Source organism: Mesoplodon bidens, assembly GCF_964165515.1.
Source record: "Mesoplodon bidens genome assembly, chromosome: 6".
Lineage (NCBI taxonomy): Eukaryota > Metazoa > Chordata > Mammalia > Artiodactyla > Ziphiidae > Mesoplodon > Mesoplodon bidens.
This window is the reverse complement of record NC_138162.1, coordinates 27,935,818-27,958,350: the sequence shown is the minus strand read 5'-3', so window position 1 is coordinate 27,958,350 and position 22,533 is coordinate 27,935,818. Positions and strand designations below refer to the sequence as shown.

The following is a 22,533-nucleotide window of genomic DNA, read 5'->3' as shown; positions in this document are numbered from 1 at the left end:
GTTTTCAGCAAATGTAATTCTTAACTAGTTAGAAAGCACTCACTAATCATTTCTAACCATGTGCCAGTAAGTTTGGTTTACATATGAAAATTCTGATTTCATTTGCCAAAGATCAGACATCTCAAATGAAAAGAAAAATATGCTGTTATCAATCTACTTCTCTAAAAGAGATGTTCAGAGTGCTTTTTTACATACATCAGGAGAGTGTGTTGTGAATTTTGCAGGTTGGTTTCAGCATGGGATGCTTGTAGCATTAGGATGCATTCAGCTGCAAATAACAGAATCCAGTCTCCCAGGGCCTTAAGCAATAATGATGTTTAAATTTCTCACCTAACAAGAAGTCTGGAGAAGGCAGTCTTAGCAGTGCAACGACGTCATCAAGGACCCAGACTCTGTCTGTCCTGTTCTGCCATCTTTTGCCACTTCATGGCTATTGCAGCTTCAAATATCAAGTCCTCACAGGGCTGCATTCAAAACAAGAATGAAAGGGCTGAGGTAAAATCCTTTCTTCTTGTGAAGTTATGTGGGTTTTTACCAGGAAAACAATTTCAGGAAGTCTCCCAACAGACCTCTCCTTTTGTCTCATCTGCCAGATATGTGCCACAGGCCCATTCCTAGACCAATCAGAGGCAAAGGGAAATGGGAAAAGCCCAACCACAACTTACTCCCTTGTGGCTTGTGTGAGAAGCTTAGCTTGTGAGAAGCTTAGCTTCTCAGATTCCTAGAGGCCCATAAGATTGCATTTTCTTTCTGATATGATAGGACATCTGAGCAACTGAATGTGAAACATCATGGGAACAAGATTGTTGTTGCTAGTTTCAAGGAAGTACAGATATTCAAACTCAAATTAGATATGGGGATTGACCAGTTGACAACTGAAAACTATGCTTTCTACCTATTGTTAAACTGTCCTGAATTATTGATTTGGGGCCCATGAAGAGCTTTTTATCCCCCAAATTCACAGTTTTGTAAAGTGGTCACATGAATTCTGATGCACAGTATGAACCATGTTGTAAATTTCTGAAACTCTTTGGCAGGCAAACCTTAATATGTCTGCATTTGAAAGTATTTTCCTGTCTGTATTCAGTGTCAAGAGAAAACAATGAAATTGAAATCAAATTATGTTCACCCAGAGAACTCATAATCCCTGGAAATTTAGAGGTGAGTCCAACATCTATCCTAGGGAGATCCCAAAATTTCCAGCGATAGGAAAAATATTTGGCAGTTTACTCTTCAAGAAAGGAATAGGATGAAGAGAAGAACTACAGTCAGCTCTGCCACCTAGAATTGGAATTGCAAGCTCTCCCCAACCAAAGGTATCCCACAACTCAGTCAATTAATACCTAGGGACACCAGGTCTCACCAGACTGTGGATACAAATGAAGTCATGTTCATATCAAAGAATGCATAGTTTTCCTTCGTTGACACACTCTTCCCCACCCCCTAAAAGTCTCACTCAAATATTTCTGGGAATCTCCAGAGAGAAAGGTTACATCTATGTTCTCTCATAGTTTGCTAACCACAATCATCACACAGCATCTATCTTGTCTTTCCTCTCTGATTTGGCTCCACATCGCCTAGTAACTCTAAAGTACTCTAAAGGGCATCTCTCTTGCCTCTGCTCATGATAACCATTTTGGGAACATCAATACATCTGCTAAGGTTACTATTTTTTAATGCATAACAAACTCAGTCCTCCAGGCTAGGCTAAACTAGCACAGCAAGAACAAAAGCCAATGTCTCAGTCAGTGGCTTGCCATGACAAATGTTTATTTCTCACTGCCACAAAATCTAATAAAGATCTGGGCACCCTTTAGGGCAACTATTTCACTTATAAGTATTGCTATACATGAAAGAGTTGCCCTAAAGGGTGCCCAGATCTTTATTAGATTTTGTGGCAGTGTCCTGTAGTTGCCCCACTGGGAGCAGGAAACCTCCCTGGTCAACCAAGCAGGCTTACAGGGATACTCACCAGATAAGGGGCTTAATGGCTCCTCACCAGCTCTTCTCTGCTTTAGACTGCATGTAACCAGAGCCACGGGCCCACTCAACTGCAAGAGGGCCAAAAAGTGCAGAGAGGTCTTCCATATATATAAAGGCGAAGAGAACAGATTTTGGTGAATGCTAATAATATCTACTTTACAGGTAAGTGCTGGGTTCTTGGAAAAAATGGAAACAATAACCCTTCTCCAACTCTGTGCTCTGTTTCGTCACCTGATCCTCACATCAGTACTGCTTATGCCCAGAGTCCCCCAGACTTGCTCATGAGTAAGCTCCCTTGTTTAGTTCTAATCTCTCTTTCTATAGGAGTTTCAACAAGTGCAAGATTGGGGGAAAATGCTGTGCCATCTCTCATTCTCTCTGATTTTTTTTTCTTTTTCCTGACAAATTCACATACACCCCCAGTTTTCTCCCATTCCTCCCTCAGACAGTGTCCGACTTGTTCACTACTGTATCATAAAAGTCACAGCCCAGTGCCTGGAACTCAGAAATGTGTTGATGAGTGGATGAATGGATGGATGAATAGATGGATGGATGAATGATGGTTTCCTCTCTACCCACAGATGAAGCTCAAAGGGAGCCTGTTTCCACTTTCTATTTACCCTCTAAACTTCTCCTGTCACCTTGACCCTAGTTGTGGCCCTTCTGCCTTAGATACTGCTTTTGCCTCTTTTGGGCTCCATCTGGATTGGGACCTTGTTTAGGATTAATTATGGAAATGTCAGAGTTTCAGTTTAGGGGCTGAAATCCTACCACTCAAACCTCTTCAGTGATTCCTGATTGAGGAATGTGTGCGCATGAGAACAATAACCAAATGGAAAATAAAATACCTTTTTATTAACTGATAGGCACCCAATTGTCTCCCAGTGCAGAGATCTTTGTCAAGCCAAATCAGATTATGCTGTTTAGGTCTGGAATCCTAAAGAAGCTTCCATCGTTTCCATCACTCAGGGGTGATGGAAAGGTCTGGAACAGACCAGAGACAGTTTATTCAGAGCACACATGTAGAAGAAAGAATGGTCAGACCCTGACCCAGTGAACTGAAATAGGGGACTGTAATTGCAAAAGAGGGAACATCAGCTTAGAGACTCCATTCTCTATGTGTTTAGTATTTTGTAATTACCCTGTGCTTTGTGTTTAGTAATGTGTTTAGTAATTACCCTGTGCTTTGAGCACTTGAGTAATTCTTCCTCCCTCAGAAAGAAGCTAGTCAGAAGGGTAGACAGAGGGTGTGGGAGCAGCAGAAATGCCCTCTCCCCTACAGGCCAAGGCGGAAATTGAAGGAGAGCTGGCCGAAAGTTGTCTATCTTCTCTTCCTCTCTTACATGACTAGCCCTTCTCTCCTCTTCACCTTGAATGTTATCTTCACTTCTGCCCTTGCCCAGGCCTTTCAGTCCTTTACCCTGCTCACACCCATTCCACTCCATGACAAACTGTCTCCAATCTAGATCAGTGTCCTCACTCTACCTGCTTTCTAGAGAGACGAGGTCAAACTCTAGGCTTATTACTGCACTTTTGTATAAAGTCATTTTTCAAAATACAAAACTTGCTATATGTTAACACTGGCAGATGGATAAACTTTCTTCTGGGTACACATGGATTTCTGATCAAGTGGTCCACTATTGAAAATTCTTGACAATCTTACCACAAAGAATAGCCTATAGCTAGTTTCCTCTGCCGAACTAGGGTTCCCTTCTCCTTAACATATTTGCTATAAAATAACAAAATGTTCATCCATAATAATGAAAAAAAATGGGGGAAAACAAGACTATGAAGGGTTGGCCATGATATAGACAGTGTGGGAGGAGAGCTTTGGATGGTGCAAAATCAGTATTGCCCTGCCTAGCTTCTTTCTCTCAACGTATCCTACTGTCTCCCAATTATATGCCATTATTTCCCCACTCACCCTTACTTTTGCAAGCTTGAATGAGTGTGAATAGTCTCTGGCTTTGCCATAAATATCAGCCGATTTGGATAGTTCTCTGTTAACACAGATCTTCTTTGTTTCCAACTAATAATGCTGTTTATCTAATAGTTCTGTCAACAAAATTTTAGAATAGACAAATAGAGTGTAAAATGCCTCAAAGCATTCTCATTACTGCAGAAACTTTACAAGGAAAAAAAACCTAAAGAGTTAAAAGACTTATAAGTAGTGGTACAGACACTCCACCACAGAAGATGGCCAATAAGCACAGCAAAAGATGCTCAGCATTATTAAGTCATTATGGAAATACAAATTAAAACCACAGTGAGATACTATCACACACCCAGTAGAATGGCTAAAAATTTTTTAAACTGACTATACCAAGTGTTGGTGAGGATGCAGAGCAACTAGACTCTCATATACTCCTGTTAGGAATATAAAATGGTACTGTCACTTGAAAAACAAGTGGGAAGTTTCCTGAAAATTTAAATATACACATACCATTTGATCAGATCCAGCCATTCCACTCTGAGGTACTTATCCCAAGAAAAATGAAAACATACATCTACATTAAGACCTGTACATGAATATTTACAGAGCTTTATTTGTCATGGTTAAAAACTGGAAACCACTCAAATGTCCATCAGCAGCAAATGGATAAATACAGTGAAGAATATCCATATCATGGAATACTACTCAGCAATGAAAAGGATGAATATGGATGAATTTCAAAATACTTACGCTGAGTGAAAGAAGCCAGACCAAAAAAAAGAGTATATATTGAATGATACCATTTATGTAAAACTCTAGAAAATACAGACTAATCTCTATAGTGACAGGAAGCAAATCAGTATTGCCTGGAGATGGGGTAGGGTGAGGTAGGGAGGAAAGGTTTATAAAGGTACATAAATAAACTTTTAGGAGTGATGGATATGATCAATATCTTGATTGCAGTGATGGTTTCATGGATGTATAGATATGTCAGGACATCAAATGTTATACTTCACAAAAGTGCAGTTTATTATAAGTCAATTATATCTCAATAAAGTTGTTATTTTAAAAAGATGCTTAGTGGTTTGCACCAGCCAAAGATGAAGGAACTGGCTTGCATCTTTTCATTATGTTTCAAGCTGCTCTCTAAATGTTCCTTTTAGAGTGTATGTCAGCAGAGAGGAGGAGTGGGTATTCTTGGCTACCTATCACCCCACTGTGCTCTTATCTGTTGGTGTGTATATAGTTTCTCTAAAGATTTATTTCAAAAATGGCCATGTTTAAGAAAAAAATAAAAAATAAAAAAGTATTTAAAATCTGCTGGATCATCTGATCTTTAATGCCTACTAGCTAAAACATTTTATGAATCTGAAGTTCTGTAAATATACTCTCTTTGATTTGAAGATGCCCTCAATTATAAAAGGCACACTAAATCTCTAGCTTTTAATGGCTTTTTAGGGGGAAAAAAGTAAAAGCAATATATTAAAAGTACACTTATTATAAGATTCACTCCTATTTCAAAAATATTAAAAGTATGACTTAGAATACTCATTGTAGCACATGGTCCCCAGGTTGTAGAAAGGGATGTTTTGAGAACTAAAAGTGTTTGCATTAGTCAGGGTACAAAGTGTAACAAAGAGACCACAAAATACAACAGCTTAAACTGTGTAGAAGTGTGTTTCAATCTCACTTAACACCCAGCAGGTAGGCAGTCCGGGACTGGCTTAATGGGTGTTTGACCTGTGCAGTTCCACAGAGCCCCACACTCAGAAGGGCCCAGAGCTTGGTTTAATGTGCTGCTGTTGCAACCTTGAAATTCTTAATAATCTTATGTTTGAACTTATGTTTTAAAAGCAAAGTCCCTGGGGACAATGGAACATGCATGTGAGCAGAGGAATACACAATACGTGTCTGTCATTCCTGCACTCTATTTGCATATCATGTTGGGAATGCTTCACGAGTGAAGAATTCCAGTGGACCCACAATGCATGGAAGTTCAGAGAAACTCAAAGTAAGTATAAGTGTGTTATGTTGATGACTAAGGAAGGGACTGAGGGAGGGCACTGGTAGTCCTGGCAGTCCTGGGAGGCCATACTCTCCATTTGAACTGGAATTTGCTTCTAATCCAAGGAATCTTATCACATCCTTTCTTACCTGTGTTACTTCCCTGTATTAACAAGCCACTTACACTGCAAATGATAACATAGAAAGAAAGGGAAACCTATAGTCTTTTTTTCCTTTCAATCTTTCCTTACTCAATATGTGTGTATGAAGAAGTGAAACAAAAACATTTGAGTTAGTTTTGTGCTGCATTTATAATCTTCTGATGAGAATGAAATACATATACATGTAGGAACTACAAAACACACATCATGTAATTTTGGTGATTCTGCATATGAGTTAAATGCTCTTATATTTGCATTTATAAACTGGCATCGCACAATATAATGAATGGTAAAATTCATGTTAATGATCTAGGTTTTAAGTTTACTTAGAGCAACACTAAATAGCAACAAAAAATACCATGAAAAATCAAAAGAAAGAGCATGGAGAGAAGAGAAAACTTTAAACTTTACTACCTTTAGTGGCAATTTTCCTCTCCTTTTTGAACAAGAGGAGGCCCTGCAGTTTCATTTTGCAATGGGCCTCACAAATTGTAGCTGGCCCTGCTGCTATCTGCAAAATGTGACTTCCACTTGTGGGTTCAATTTGACTGCTTCAGCTTCTGTCATCTTCCAGCCAGTGAAGAGCTGGAGAAAGACCAAGGAATTGAAGAAGAATTCCTTTATGGGCCCCCATCACTAAACTCAAATACCATCAGCCAAAACTTAGTCACACAGCCACATCTAGCTTTGAGGCCGGCTGGGAACTATCTTTAGCCAAGCAGCTATATAGACTCAGCTAAAATGCTTTTACTTTAGAAGGGGAAAATGGGTATTGGGAACAACATGCAGTTGGCCACAGTATTCATTCAATTGGACCTACTATTTCCAGTCCTAAGAATTTATCTTAAGAAAATAACAGAAATGTATAAAAAGTTTTAAGTATAAGGATACTCACCGCATCTCTTTTTATAATTACAGAAAAAAAATTAGAAACAACCCGCATTTCCACAACAGAAATTGGTTAAATAAATAAATACATACCTATATTCTGGAAAATTATAGACCCATTAAAATTATGTTCTCAAAGAATATTCAGTGGTATAGGAAAATGCTCAAGATGTAATGGTACATGAGAAAAGCCGAATGTAAAACTCTGCATATAATACCTTTTAGAAGCACTTTTTCAGCTAAATGGGTATGTCTAGGTTTATCACAGGGATCAAGGGAACAAGACTATAGCCCTCAAAGAGTAAATTTCTCACAGCATATATTTGAACTATAGCCCTGCAGGATCAGAAACTAGATTTTGTTTACAGACTCAGAACAGATTTGTCTCTCAGAATGAGACATTTTAACCAGAATCATAACATAAATACATACATCATGAAGGCAAGTTTATTCATTTATGAGGACATATAATAATGACATGAACTGCATATATATATTATATATATATATTATGTGTATACTATATATATATTATATATATGCAGTGCCCTTCCTCAGTCCCATACTAAGTGCCAGTGCCCTCCCTGGGGGCAATATAGTATAAAATATTGTATCATTGTATTCGATGATACTACAACACAGCCAAACAAATTTCAGTCCAGTAACAAAGTCAAGCTCTTATTCTTTTTTTTTTTTTTTTTTTTGCGGTACGCAGGCCTCTCACTGCTGTGGCCTCTCCCGTTGTGGAGTACAGGCTCCGGACGCGCAGGCCCAGCGGCCATGGCTCACGGGCCCAGCCGCTCTGCGGCATATGGGATCTTCCCGGACCGGGGCATGAACCCGCGTCCCCTGCATCGGCAGGCGGACTCCCAACCACTGCGCCACCAGGGAAGCCCTAAGCTCTTATTCTTAAAGAATTCTCCATGAGGATTTTTCGAGAAAAGCAGCCAGAGTGTGAAAACAACCACATTTTTCAAAGGACTCTAAATGTCTTTCTGTAAAGGATTACTGAGAAACAGAGGCATAGAGCCCATATGTCCTTCAGCTATTTTCAAGAGTCCTATAGCTGATGATCAGGAACAAAAATTTTCACTTCCATTTCCTGTAGGGAAGAAATGTGGAGGGGCACAAGAAACATGAAGGGGGATGGAGAAGATTCTGTCTGGAGAGGTGTGTGGGAGAGCTTTGGAGGAGAGTGGAGATGGAGAGTTTGCGATAGTGACTCTGAAGCTCATGGGATATAAGATAAAAACAAAAGGAGATTTAAAGAAATGTTGCTGTAGTTATAAGCTTGACTTTCATTAATGTCCCTTGAGAAACATGAATAAATCTGAATTACTTTTTAATTGCTTTTGGTTATGTGACCTTGAAGGGACCCTGGAGTAATATTCCAGGGATACACAAAATACAAAAGTAATTAATGATTTTTAAATCTACATTATATCAACAGGTAAAAAAATCATTTAAAAAAAGACACCAGACTTTGATAATATTCAACATTTGTTTTTATTTTTTGAAAGATGAGAAGATTTAATATATGTATCCATTGAAGAAAAATTCTTAAGTAGGTACTATTAAGATACTCTTAAGATATTGTCTTCAAACTGTGCCCATGTGTTTCCACAAATAATTTTGAGGGACTATGTACCTTTGCACTTTAAATTAACATATACAATTTCCATCTAAATTTAAAGAGTTCCAAAAGATGTAATATCCAATGTTTTACTATTGGTCACTATTTTAAATATATACAAATATTACAGTGATTAAATATTCACTATCATCCTTTAAAGAAAACTACGCGTAGTAGTTCAGAACATGTATATTGTCCTTTTCCACTTCCCTCACAGAATTCTATCTAAATAGAATTATATACAATATATTTCTAGGCTTGAAAGTCATATTGATCACTATATCATACTTCTCTGCAACAAACTAAAAAAACTTGCTTAGTTTTCTGTAACCATAAAGCTTAAGTCTACCTGCCCAATACTGTAGCCACTAGTCACATGTGGCACTCGAAATGAGACTAGATTAACTAAAAAACTAAACTTTTAATTATATTTAAGTTTTAAAATTTAAATTTAAAAAGTTTTTTTAATTTTCCCATAGAGATCTTACCTATTTGTTAGGCTTATTTCTAACTATTTTACGTGTTTGATGCTTTTGAAAATTATTTTATAAAAGATACATTTTCCGTTTGCAGTGTAAGGATAATTGATCTTTATATACTGATTTTGTATCCTATAACCTTGCTAAACTATGATTAATTCTAATAATTATTCCATTCAGGTAGAAGATCTTATCACCTACAAATAATAAACAATTTTGTTTCTTCATTTCTAAACTTTATACTTTCTATTCTCTTTCTTGTCTTAATTCATTTAATTCATTGGCTAGGATAATGTTGAACAGAAGTAGTGATATCGGGTACCCTTGTTTTATTCCTTATCCTAAACAATATGCTTCTAATACTTCACCATTAACTAGGATGCTTGCTACAGGTTTTTCATAGATCCTTTTATTAGATTAAGGACAGTTCCTTCTGTTGATAACAAGCCTTGAATCACGAGTTTTTTCTAACACCTTTTCACTACAAGATGATTATTTTTCCCCCTGTAATCTGATAATATCATTACTTATATTATTTTATCTTCTCATGATAAAGTACGTTTGCAACCCTGAGATAAATCCACGTCATGGTCACTTTTACAATTTATTGTATTCAATTGGCTAAGATATTCTTTAGAATTTTTCCATCTATGTTTACTAAAGAGATTGGCTGTAATTTTTCTCTTTCATACCATCTTTTCAGGTTTTACTTTCAGGTTCTTGTGAGTCTCATAAATATGTTGGGGAGTGTCCCCTTTTTCTGCACTCTGGAATAGTACTGAGTAAAATCAGAAGCATTTGCACTATGGTTAAAACAAACCAATAAAACTGTGGCCATACAACTTTTTCCTTGTGGTAAGAGCAACTTAAGTTTCTATTTCTTTAATGGTTATTCTATTTCTTCTTGAGTCAATTTTGTTAGTTATATTATTCCAGTAATTGTCCATTTTAGTTAGGTTTTCAAATATGTGGGCAACAAATTTCTTGATATCCTTGTTGCCTTTTTAAAACCCTTTTTAAAATTCTTAACATTGATGAAGACAAGAAGAAGGCAAAATAAATAATCTTGGTAGAGGGTTTGTCATTTGTCTTTTCAAAGAATCAACTTTTACCTTGTTTCATTTGTTTCTACTCATATCCTTTCTTTAGATTTATTCTGTTTTTTGAACTTAAGTAGCATGCATAGCTCAATTTTCAGTCTTTCTGCTATTCTAATAGAAGTACTTAAGGCCAAAAAAAAAAAAGTGCTACTTTAGCTGCATCCCAAAATCTTTAATACAAATTATTTTCATTATTTAACTCAAAATATTTTCTAATTTCCATTATGATTTTTTCTTTGGCCTATGGTTTAATCAGAAATATGTTTATTTCCAAACACATGGATTTTTTTCTAGTTTTGTTTTTTTTGTTTTTTTCTTTTTTTGTTTTGCGGTACGCGGGCCTCTCACTGTTGTGGCCTCTCCCATTGCAGAGCACAGGCTCCGGACGCACAGGCTCAGAGGCCATGGCTCACGGGCCCAGCCGCTCCACGGCATGTGGGATCCTCCCGGACCGGGGCACGAACCCGTGTCCCCTGAATCGGCAGGCAGACTCTCAACCACTGCGCCACCAGGGAAGCCCTCTAGTTATTTTTGATACTGATTTCTAATTTACTCATATTAAGGTGTATATAACATAGTAAGCCTCTGGAATTTCCTAAGACATGTTTTATGGCCTGGGATGTGGTCCATTTTTGTAAATGTTCTAAACGTCCTTAAAAATAATGTATGTTCTGCAGTTATTAGATGCAGTGCTCTATTAGGTCAAACTTGTTAATTATGCTGTTCAAACTTTTACATCCTTAAAAAACTACTAAGAAAAGTGTAAATAAAATCTCCCCATGGTCCTGGGATTCATCTGTTTGTCCATATAGTTGCTTTTTTCTTGTAGGTTGAGGTTCTATTATTAGTTGCATTAATTATAAGATAAAAATTACTTGTTCCTGGTAAATAAATCCTTTTATCATTATGTAGTAAGCCTCTCTATTAATGTTTTTTGCCTTAAAGACTACTTCAAACTTAATATAGTTACATCAGTTATTTGCCTGCCAGAACTTTTTTCATTCTTTTCCTTTGAAATTTTATGACTCTACATTTTAGCTGTGTTGCTTTAAACAGCATATATTGATTTTTTAAAAAAATCTAGTATAAGGATATATTCATCAGAGACCTTAATCTATTTACATTTATCACAATTGAGATTTTTGTATTTATTTCTACTATGTTATTCTGCACTATCTCTTCCTTCTTTTGTTTCTCTTTCTATCCTTTCTTACCTTCTTTTGGATAGAATACATCTTTTCCCCTTCATTCTTGAAGCATTTTTTCACTGAGTATTAGCAGTTATTTTCTTTTATCTCATTGAAAACATTTCACTTTCTTCTGGCTTCTGCTGTTGCTGTTGAGATGTCAGCTGTAAGTTTGACTGTGGTTCCTTTGAAAGTTATGTTTTCTCTGGTTGCTTTTAAGATTTTTCTCTTTGTTGTTGTTTTACAGTTTTACTATAAATCATTTAGATGTACTTTATGAAAAATATTTGTCCTGCTTGGAATTCACTGGGTTTCTTAAATCTGTGAATCGATGGTTCACCAGTTTGGAAATTTTTCAGCCATACTCTTTTCAAATACTACTTCTGCCTCATTTTTTCTCTTCTTCTGCTAATCTATTTATATGTAGGGAAGAACTTCTCACTGATTCCCTATGTCTTTAACACACTCCTATATATTTTTATTCTCTTTCTCTCTCTCTGCTTTGGGCTAGATATCTCTACTGACCATTAAATCCAGTTCATTAATTCCCGTTCTCTCTTCATCTATGCCTAACCTGCTATTAAACTTATCCATCAAGTTCCTGATTTCAGTTATGTTTTTCAGTTCACTAGTCTGCTTATATTTTAAGGTGTGCTAGATACTGTATTTGAAAGCTTATGTGTAGAAATAACTTAGGGCCTAAAACAAAGTTACCTTCTTTCAGGAAAGGAATTTAAAAATTTTTTTTAATTTAATTTTATTTATTTTTTTATACAGCAGGTTCTTATTAGTCATCAATTTTATACACATCAGTGTATACATATCAATCCTAATTGCCCAATTCATCACACCACCGTCCCCAACCCCCCATGGCTTTCCCCCCTTGGTGTCCATACATTTGTTCTCTACTTCTGTGTCTCAATTTCTGCCCTGCAAACCGGTTTATCTGTACCATTTTTCTAGGTTCCACATACTTGAGTTAATATACGATATTTGTTTTTCTCCTTCTGACTTACTTCACCCTGTATAACAGTCTCTAGATCCATCCACGTCTCAACAAATGACCCAATTTCATTCCTTTTTATGGCTGAGTAACATTCCATTGTATATATGTACCACATCTTCTTTATCCATTCGTCTGTCGATGGGCATTTCGGTTGCTTCCATGACCTGGCTATTGCAAGTAGTGCTGCAATGAACATTGGGGTGCATGTGTCTTTTTGAAGTATGGTTTTCTCTGGGTATATGCTCAGTAATGGGATTGCTGGGTCATATGGTAATTCTATTTTTAGTTTTTTAAGGAACCTCCATACCGTTCTCCATAGTGGCTGTATCAATTTACATTCCCACCAACGGTGCAAGAGGGTTCCCTTTTCTCCATACCCTCTCCAGCATTTGTTGTTTGTAGATTTTCTGATAATGCCCATTCTAACTGGTGTGAGGTGAGAGCTCATTGTAGTTTTGATACACATTTCTCTAATAATTAGTGATGTTGAGCAGCTTTTCATGTGCTTCTTGGCCATCTGTATATCTTCTTTGGAGAAATGTCTATTTAGGTTTTCTGCCCATTTCTGGATTGGGTTCTTTGTTTCTTTAATACTGAGGTGCATGTGCTGTTTATACATTTTGGAGATTAATCCTTTGTCCATTGATTCGTTTGCAAATATTTTCTCCCATTCTGAGGGTTGTCTTTTCATCTTTTTTATGGTTTCCTTTGCTGTGCAAAAGCTTTTAAGTTTCATTAGGTCCCATTTGTTTATTTTTGTTTTTATTCCCATTACTCTAGGAGGTGGATCAAAAAAGATCTTGCTGTGATGTATGTCAAAGAGTGTTCTGCCTATGTTTTCCTCTAAGAGTTTGAGAGTTTCTGGCCTTACATTTAGGTCTTTAATCCATTGTGAGCTTATTTTTGTGTATGGTGTTAGGGAGTGTTCTAATTTCATACTTTTACATGTACCTGTCCAGTTTTCCCAGCACCACTTATTTATTTATTTTTTTTAATTAGTTTCTGCTTTATAACAAAGTGAATCAGTCATACATATACATCTGTTCCCACATCCCTTCCCTCATGCATCTCCCTCCCTCCCACCCTCCCCATCCCACCCCTCCAGGCGGTCACAAAGCACCGAGCTGATCTCCCTGTGCTCTGCGGCTGCTTCCCACTATCTATCTACCTTACGTTTGGTAGTGTATATATGTCCATGGCTCTCTTTCGCTTTGTCACAGCTTACCCTTCCCCCTCCCCATATCCTCAAGTCCATTCTCAAGTAGGTCTGTGTCTTTATTCCCGTTTTGCCCCTAGGTTCTTCATGACATTTTTTTTTTTTTAAATTCCGTATATATGTGTTAGCATACGGTATTTGTCTTTCTCTTTCTGACTAACTTCACTCTGTATGACAGACTCTAGGTCTATCCACCTCATTACAAATAGCTCAGTTTCGTTTCTTTTTATGGCTGAGTAATATTCCATTGTATATATGTGCCACATCTTCTTTATCCATTCATCCGATGATGGACACTTAGGTTGTTTCCAGCTCCGGGCTATTGTGAATAGAGCTGCAATGAACATTTTGGTACATGTCTCTTTTGGAATTATGGTTTTCTCAGGGTATATGCCCAGTAGTGGGATTGCTGGGTCATATGGTAGTTCTATTTGTAGTTTATTTTTTTTATTTTTTTTTTTTTAATTTTTATTTTATATTGGAGTATAGCCGATTAACAATGTTGTGATAGTTTCAGATGCACAGCAAAGGGACTCGGCTATACATATGCATGTACCCATTCTCCCCCAAACTCCCCTCCCATCCAGGCTGCCACATAACATTGAGCAGAGTCCCCTGTGCTATATAGTAGGTCCACTGGTTATCCATTTTTTTTTAAGTTTATTTATTTATTTTTTTAATTAGTTTCTGCTTTATAACAAAGTGAATCAGTCATACATATACATCTGTTCCCACATCCCTTCCCTCATGCATCTCCCTCCCTCCCACCCTCCCCATCCCACCCCTCCAGGCGGTCACAAAGCACCGAGCTGATCTCCCTGTGCTCTGCGGCTGCTTCCCACTATCTATCTACCTTACGTTTGGTAGTGTATACACGTCCATGCCTCTCTTTCGCCTTGTCACAGCCCACCCTTCCCCCTCCCCATATCCTCAAGTCCATTCTCAAGTAGGTCTGCGTCTTCATTCCCGTTTTGCCCCTAGGTTCTTCATGACATTTTTTTTTTTAAATTCCGTATATATGTGTTAGCATACGGTATTTGTCTTTCTCTTTCTGACTAACTTCACTCTGTATGACAGACTCTAGGTCTATCCACCTCATTACAAATAGCTCAGTTTCGTTTCTTTTTATGGCTGAGTAATATTCCATTGTATATATGTGCCACATCTTCTTTATCCATTCATCCAATGATGGACACTTAGGTTGTTTCCAGCTCCGGGCTATTGTGAATAGAGCTGCAATGAACATTTTGGTACATGTCTCTTTTTGAATTATGGTTTTCTCAGGGTATATGCCCAGTAGTGGGATTGCTGGGTCATATGGTAGTTCTATTTGTAGTTTTTTAAGGAACCTCCATACCGTTCTCCATAGTGGCTGTACCAATTCACATTCCCACCAGCAGTGCAAGAGTGTTCCCTTTTCTCCACACCCTCTCCAGCATTTATTGTTTCTAGATTTCTTGATGATGGCCATTCTGACTGGTGTGAGATGATATCTCATTGTAGTTTTGATTTGCATTTCTCTAATGATTAATGATGTTGAGCATTCTTTCATGTGTTTGTTGGCAGTCTGTATATCTTCTTTGGAGAAATGCCTATTTAAGTCTTCTGCCCATTTTTGGATTGGGTTGTCTGTTTTTTTGCTATTGAGCTGCATGAGCTGTTTATAAATTTTGGAGATTAATCCTTTGTCAGTTGCTTCATTTGCAAATATTTTCTCCCATTCTGAGGGTTGTCTTTTGGTCTTCTTTATGGTTTCCTTTGCTGTGCAAAAGCTTTGAAGTTTCATTAGGTCCCATTTGTTTATCTTTGTTTTTATTTCCATTTCTCTAGGAGGTGGGTCCAAAAGGATCTTGCTGTGATTTATGTCATAGAGTGTTCTACCTATGTTTTCCTCTAAGAGTTTGATAGTTTCTGGCCTTACATTTAAGTCTTTAATCCATTTTGAGCTTATTTTTGTGTATGGTGCTAGGGAATGATCTAATCTCAAACTTTTACATGTCCCTGTCCAGTTTTCCCAGCACCACTTATTGAAGAGGCTGTCCTTTCTCCACTGTACATTCCTGGCTCCTTTATCAAAGATAAGTTGGCCATATGTGCGTGGGTTTATCTCTGGGCTTTCTATCCTGATCCACTGATCTATCTTTCTGTTTTTATGCCAGTACCAGACTGTCTTAATTACTGTAGCTTTGTAGTATAGTCTGAAGTCAGGGAGCCTGATTCCTCCAGCTCCATTTTTCGTTCTCAAGATTGCTTTAGCTATTCGGGGCCTTTTGTTTTTCCAAACAAATTTTGAAATTTTTTGTTCTAGTTCTGTGAAAAGTGCCATTGGTAGTTTGATAGGGATTGCATTGAATCTGTAGATTGCTTTGGGTAGTAGAGTCATTTTCACAATATTGATTCTTCCAATCCAGGAGCATGGTATATCTCTCCATCTATTTGTATCATCTTTAATTTCTTTCATCAGTGTCTTATAGTTTTCTGCATACAGGTCTTTTGTCTCCTTAGGTAGGTTTATTCCTAGATATTTTATTCTTTTTGTTGCGATGGTAAATGGGAGTGTTTTCTTGATTTCATTTTCAGATTTTTCATCATTAGTGTACAGGAATGCCAGAGATTTCTGTACATTAATTTTATATCCTGCTACTTTACCAAATTCATTGATTAGCTCTAGTAGTTTTTCGGTAGCATCTTTAGGATTCTCTATGTATAGTATCATGTCATCTGCAAACAGTGATAGCTTTACTTCTTCTTTTCCAATTTGGATTCCTTTTATTTCCTTTTCTTCTCTGATTGCTGTGGCTAAAACTTCCAAAACTATGTTGAATAAGAGTGGTGAGAGTGGGCAGCCTTGTCTTGTTCCTGATCTTAGTGGAAATGGTTTCAGTTTTTCACCATTGAGGACAATGTTGGCTGTGGGTTTGTCATATATGGCCTTTATTATGTTGAGGAAAGATCCCTCTATACCTACTTTCTGCAGGGTTTTTATCATAAATGGGTGTTGAATTTTGTCGAAAGCTTTCTCTGCATCTATTGAGATGATCATATGGTTTTTCTCCTTCAACTTGTTAATATGGTGTATTACATTGATTGATTTGCGTATATTGAAGAATCCTTGCATTCCTGGGATAAACCCCACTTGATCATGGTGTATGATCCTTTTAATGTGCTCTTGGATTCTGTTTGCTAGTATTTTGTTGAGGATTTTTGCATCTATGTTCATCAGTGATATTGGCCTGTAGTTTTCTTTCTTTGTGACATCCTTGCCTGGTTTTGGTATCAAGGTGATGTCGGCCTCGTAGAATGAGTTTGGGAGTGTTCCTCCCTCTGCTATATTTTGGAAGAGTTTGAGAAGGATAGGTGTTAGCTCTTCTCTAAATGTTTGATAGAATTCACCTGTGAAGCCATCTGGTCCTGGGCTTTTGTTTGATGGAAGATTTTTAATCACAGTTTCAATTTCAGTGCTTGTGATTGGTCTATTCATATTTTCTATTTCTTCCTGAGTCAGTCTTGGCAGGTTGTGCATTTCTAAGAATGTGTCCATTTCTTCCAGGTTGTCCATTTTATTGGAATAGAGTTGCTTATAGTAATCTCTCATAATCTTTTGTATTTCTGCAGTGTCAGTTGTTACTTCTCCTTTTTCATTTCTAATTCTATTGATTTGAGTCTTCTCCCTTTTTTTCTTGATGAGTCTGGCTAATGGTTTGTCAATTTTGTTTATCTTCTCAAAGAACCAGCTTTTAGTTTGGTTGATCTTTGCTATCGTTTCCTTCATTTCTTTTTCATTTATTTCTGATCTGATCTTTATGATTTCTTTCCTTCTGCTAGCTTTGGGGTATTTTTGTTCTTCTTTCTCTAATTGCTTTAGGTGCAGGGTCAGGTTGTTTACTCGAAATGCTTCCTGTTTCTTAAGGTGGGATTGTATTGCTATAAACTTCCCCCTTAGAACTGCTTTTGCTGCGTCCCATAGGTTTTGGGTCGTCGTGTCTCCATTGTCATTTGTTTCTAGGTATTTTTTTTTTTTTTGCGGTACGCGGGCCTCTCACTGCTGTGGCCTCTCCCGTTGCGGAGCACAGGCTCCGGACGCGCAGGCCCAGCGGCCATGGCCCACGGGCCCAGCCGCTCCGCGGCACACGGGATCCTCCCAGACCGGGGCACGAACCCGTATCCCCTGCATCGGCAGGCGGACTCTCAACCACTGCGCCACCAGGGAGGCCCTCTAGGTATTTTTTAATTTCCTCTTTGATTTCTTCAGTGATCACTTCGTTATTGAGTAGTGTATTGTTTAGCCTCCATGCGTTTGTATGTTTTACACATCTTTTCCTGTAATTGATGTCTAGTCTCATAGCATTGTGGTCGGAGAAGATACTTGATACAATTTCAATTTTCTTAAAATTACCGAGGCTTGATTTGTGACCCAAGATATGATCTATCCTGGAGAATGTTCCATGAGCACTTGAGAAAAATGTGTATTCTGTTGTTTTTGGATGGAATGTCCTATAAATATCAACTAAGTCCATCTCGTTTAATGTATCATTTAAAGCTTGTGTTTCCTTATTTATTTTCATTTTGGATGATCTGTCCATTGGTGAAAGTGGGGTGTTAAAGTCCCCTACTATGATTGTGTTACTGTCGATTTCCCCTTTTATGGCTGTTAGTATTTGCCTTATGTATTGAGGTGCTCCTATGTTGGGTGCATAAATATTTACAATTGTTATATCTTCTTCTTGGATCGATCCCTTTATCGTTATGTAGTGTCCTTCCTTGTCTCTTCTAATAGTCTTTATTTTAAAGTCTATTTTGTCTGATATAAGAATTGCTACTCCAGCTTTCTTTTGATTTCCATTTGCATGGAATATCTTTTTCCATCCCTTTACTTTCAATCTGTATGTGTCTCTAGGTCTGAAGTGTGTCTCTTGTAGACAGCATATATATGGGTCTTGTTTTTGTATCCATTCAGCCACTCTGTGTCTTTTGGTGGGAGCATTTAGTCCATTTACATTTAAGGTAATTATTGATATGTATGTTCCTATTCCCATTTCCTTAATTGCTTTGGGTTCGTTATTGTAGATATATTCCTTCTGTTGTGTTTCTTGCCTAGAGAAGTTCCTTTAGCATTTGTTGTAAAGCTGGTTTGGTGGTGCTGAACTCTCTCAGCTTTTGCTTGTCTGTAAACGTTTTAATTTCTCCATCAAATCTGAATGAGATCCTTGCTGGGTAGAGTAATCTAGGTTGCAGGTTTCTCTCCTTCATCACTTTAATTATGTCCTGCCACTCCCTTCTGGCTTGTAGGGTTTCTGCTGAGAGATCAGCTGTTAACCTGATGGGGATTCCCTTGTGTGTTATTTGTTGTTTTTGCCTTGCTGCTTTTAATATGATTTCTTTGTGTTTAATTTTTGACAGTTTGATTAATATGTGTCTTGGTGTATTTCTCCTTGGATTTATTCTGTATGGGACTCTCTGTGCCTCCTGGACTTGATTAACTATTTCCTTTCCCATATTGGGGAAGTTTTCAACTATAATCTCTTCAAATATTTTCTCAGTCCCTTTCTTTTTCTCTTCTTCTTCTGGAACCCCTATAATTCGAATGTTGGTGCGTTTAATGTTGTCCCAGAGGTCTCTGAGACTGTCCTCTGTTCTTTTGATTCTTTTTTCTTTATTGTGCTCTGCATCATTTATTTCCACTATTTTATCTTCCACCTCACTTATCCGTTCTTCTGCCTCAGTTATTCTGCTATTGATCCCATCTAGAGTATTTTTCATTTCATTTATTGTGTTTTTATTCGATGCTTGATTCATCTTTAGTTCTTCTAGGTCCTTGTTAACTGTTTCTTGCATGTTGTCTATTCTATTTCCAAGATTATGGATCTTGGAAATAGAATCTTGGATCAGTTTTTTTTTTTTTTTTTTTTTTTTTTTTTTTTTAAGTTTATTTATTTATTTTTTTAATTAGTTTCTGCTTTATAACAAAGTGAATCAGTCATACATATACATCTGTTCCCACATCCCTTCCCTCATGCATCTCCCTCCCTCCCACCCTCCCCATCCCACCCCTCCAGGCGGTCACAAAGCACCGAGCTGATCTCCCTGTGCTCTGCGGCTGCTTCCCACTATCTATCTACCTGACGTTTGGTAGTGTATACACGTCCATGCCTCTCTTTCGCCTTGTCACAGCCCACCCTTCCCCCTCCCCATATCCTCAAGTCCATTCTCAAGTAGGTCTGCGTCTTCATTCCCGTTTTGCCCCTAGGTTCTTCATGACATTTTTTTTTTAAATTCCGTATATATGTGTTAGCATACGGTATTTGTCTTTCTCTTTCTGACTAACTTCACTCTGTATGACAGACTCTAGGTCTATCCACCTCATTACAAATAGCTCAGTTTCGTTTCTTTTTATGGCTGAGTAATATTCCATTGTATATATGTGCCACATCTTCTTTATCCATTCATCCGATGATGGACACTTAGGTTGTTTCCAGCTCCGGGCTATTGTGAATAGAGCTGCAATGAACATTTTGGTACATGTCTCTTTTGGAATTATGGTTTTCTCAGGGTATATGCCCAGTAGTGGGATTGCTGGGTCATATGGTAGTTCTATTTGTAGTTTTTTAAGGAACCTCCATACCGTTCTCCATAGTGGCTGTACCAATTCACATTCCCACCAGCAGTGCAAGAGTGTTCCCTTTTCTCCACACCCTCTCCAGCATTTATTGTTTCTAGATTTCTCTTTTTTTTTTTTTTAATTAGTTTCTGCTTTATAACAAAGTGAATCAGTCATACATATACATCTGTTCCCACATCCCTTCCCTCATGCATCTCCCTCCCTCCCACCCTTCCCATCCCACCCCTCCAGGCGGTCACAAAGCACCGAGCTGATCTCCCTGTGCTCTGCGGCTGCTTCCCACTATCTATCTACCTTACGTTTGGTAGTGTATATATGTCCATGCCTCTCTTTCGCTTTGTCACAGCTTACCCTTCCCCCTCCCCATATCCTCAAGTCCATTCTCAAGTAGGTCTGTGTCTTTATTCTCGTTTTGCCCCTAGGTTCTTCATGACATTTTTTTTTTAAATTCCGTATATATGTGTTAGCATACGGTATTTGTCTTTCTCTTTCTGACTAACTTCACTCTGTATGACAGACTCTAGGTCTATCCACCTCATTACAAATAGCTCAGTTTCGTTTCTTTTTATGGCTGAGTAATATTCCATTGTATATATGTGCCACATCTTCTTTATCCATTCATCCGATGATGGACACTTAGGTTGTTTCCAGCTCCGGGCTATTGTGAATAGAGCTGCAATGAACATTTTGGTACATGTCTCTTTTGGAATTATGGTTTTCTCAGGGTATATGCCCAGTAGTGGGATTGCTGGGTCATATGGTAGTTCTATTTGTAGTTTTTTAAGGAACCTCCATACCGTTCTCCATAGTGGCTGTACCAATTCACATTCCCACCAGCAGTGCAAGAGTGTTCCCTTTTCTCCACACCCTCTCCAGCATTTATTGTTTCTAGATTCCTTGATGATGGCCATTCTGACTGGTGTGAGATGATATCTCATTGTAGTTTTGATTTGCATTTCTCTAATGATTAATGATGTTGAGCATTCTTTCATGTGTTTGTTGGCAGTCTGTATATCTTCTTTGGAGAAATGCCTATTTAAGTCTTCTGCCCATTTTTGGATTGGGTTGTCTGTTTTTTTGCTATTGAGCTGCATGAGCTGTTTATAAATTTTGGAGATTAATCCTTTGTCAGTTGCTTCATTTGCAAATATTTTCTCCCATTCTGAGGGTTGTCTTTTGGTCTTCTTTATGGTTTCCTTTGCTGTGCAAAAGCTTTGAAGTTTCATTAGGTCCCATTTGTTTATCTTTGTTTTTATTTCCATTTCTCTAGGAGGTGGGTCCAAAAGGATCTTGCTGTGATTTATGTCATAGAGTGTTCTACCTATGTTTTCCTCTAAGAGTTTGATAGTTTCTGGCCTTACATTTAAGTCTTTAATCCATTTTGAGCTTATTTTTGTGTATGGTGCTAGGGAATGATCTAATCTCAAACTTTTACATGTCCCTGTCCAGTTTTCCCAGCACCACTTATTGAAGAGGCTGTCCTTTCTCCACTGTACATTCCTGCCTCCTTTATCAAAGATAAGTTGGCCATATGTGCGTGGGTTTATCTCTGGGCTTTCTATCCTGATCCACTGATCTATCTTTCTGTTTTTATGCCAGTACCAGACTGTCTTAATTACTGTAGCTTTGTAGTATAGTCTGAAGTCAGGGAGCCTGATTCCTCCAGCTCCGTTTTTCGTTCTCAAGATTGCTTTAGCTATTCGGGGCCTTTTGTTTTTCCAAACAAATTTTGAAATTTTTTGTTCTAGTTCTGTGAAAAATGCCATTGGTAGTTTGATAGGGATTGCATTGAATCTGTAGATTGCTTTCGGTAGTAGAGTCATTTTCACAATATTGATTCTTCCAATCCAGGAGCATGGTATATCTCTCCATCTATTTGTATCATCTTTAATTTCTTTCATCAGTGTCTTATAGTTTTCTGCATACAGGTCTTTTGTCTCCTTAGGTAGGTTTATTCCTAGATATTTTATTCTTTTTGTTGCAATGGTAAATGGGAGTGTTTTCTTGATTTCATTTTCAGATTTTTCATCATTAGTGTATAGGAATGCCAGAGATTTCTGTACATTAATTTTATATCCTGCTACTTTACCAAATTCATTGATTAGCTCTAGTAGTTTTTCGGTAGCATCTTTAGGATTCTCTATGTATAGTATCATGTCATCTGCAAACAGTGACAGCTTTACTTCTTCTTTTCCAATTTGGATTCCTTTTATTTCCTTTTCTTCTCTGATTGCTGTGGCTAAAACTTCCAAAACTATGTTGAATAAGAGTGGTGAGAGTGGGCAGCCTTGTCTTGTTCCTGATCTTAGTGGAAATGGTTTCAG

At 37.7% G+C, this 22,533-nt stretch overlaps 1 long non-coding RNA gene across 1 annotated transcript; it reads left to right on the top strand.

Annotated features, from left to right (window-relative positions):
- The first annotated feature begins 327 nt into the window (after nucleotides 1–327).
- LOC308618677 lies at nucleotides 328–5,900 on the top strand. Its single transcript, XR_014016057.1, has 3 exons — nucleotides 328–495; nucleotides 2,019–2,145; nucleotides 5,771–5,900. It is a non-coding gene; the product is annotated as an uncharacterized lncRNA (long non-coding RNA).
- The last annotated feature ends 16,633 nt before the right edge of the window (nucleotides 5,901–22,533 follow it).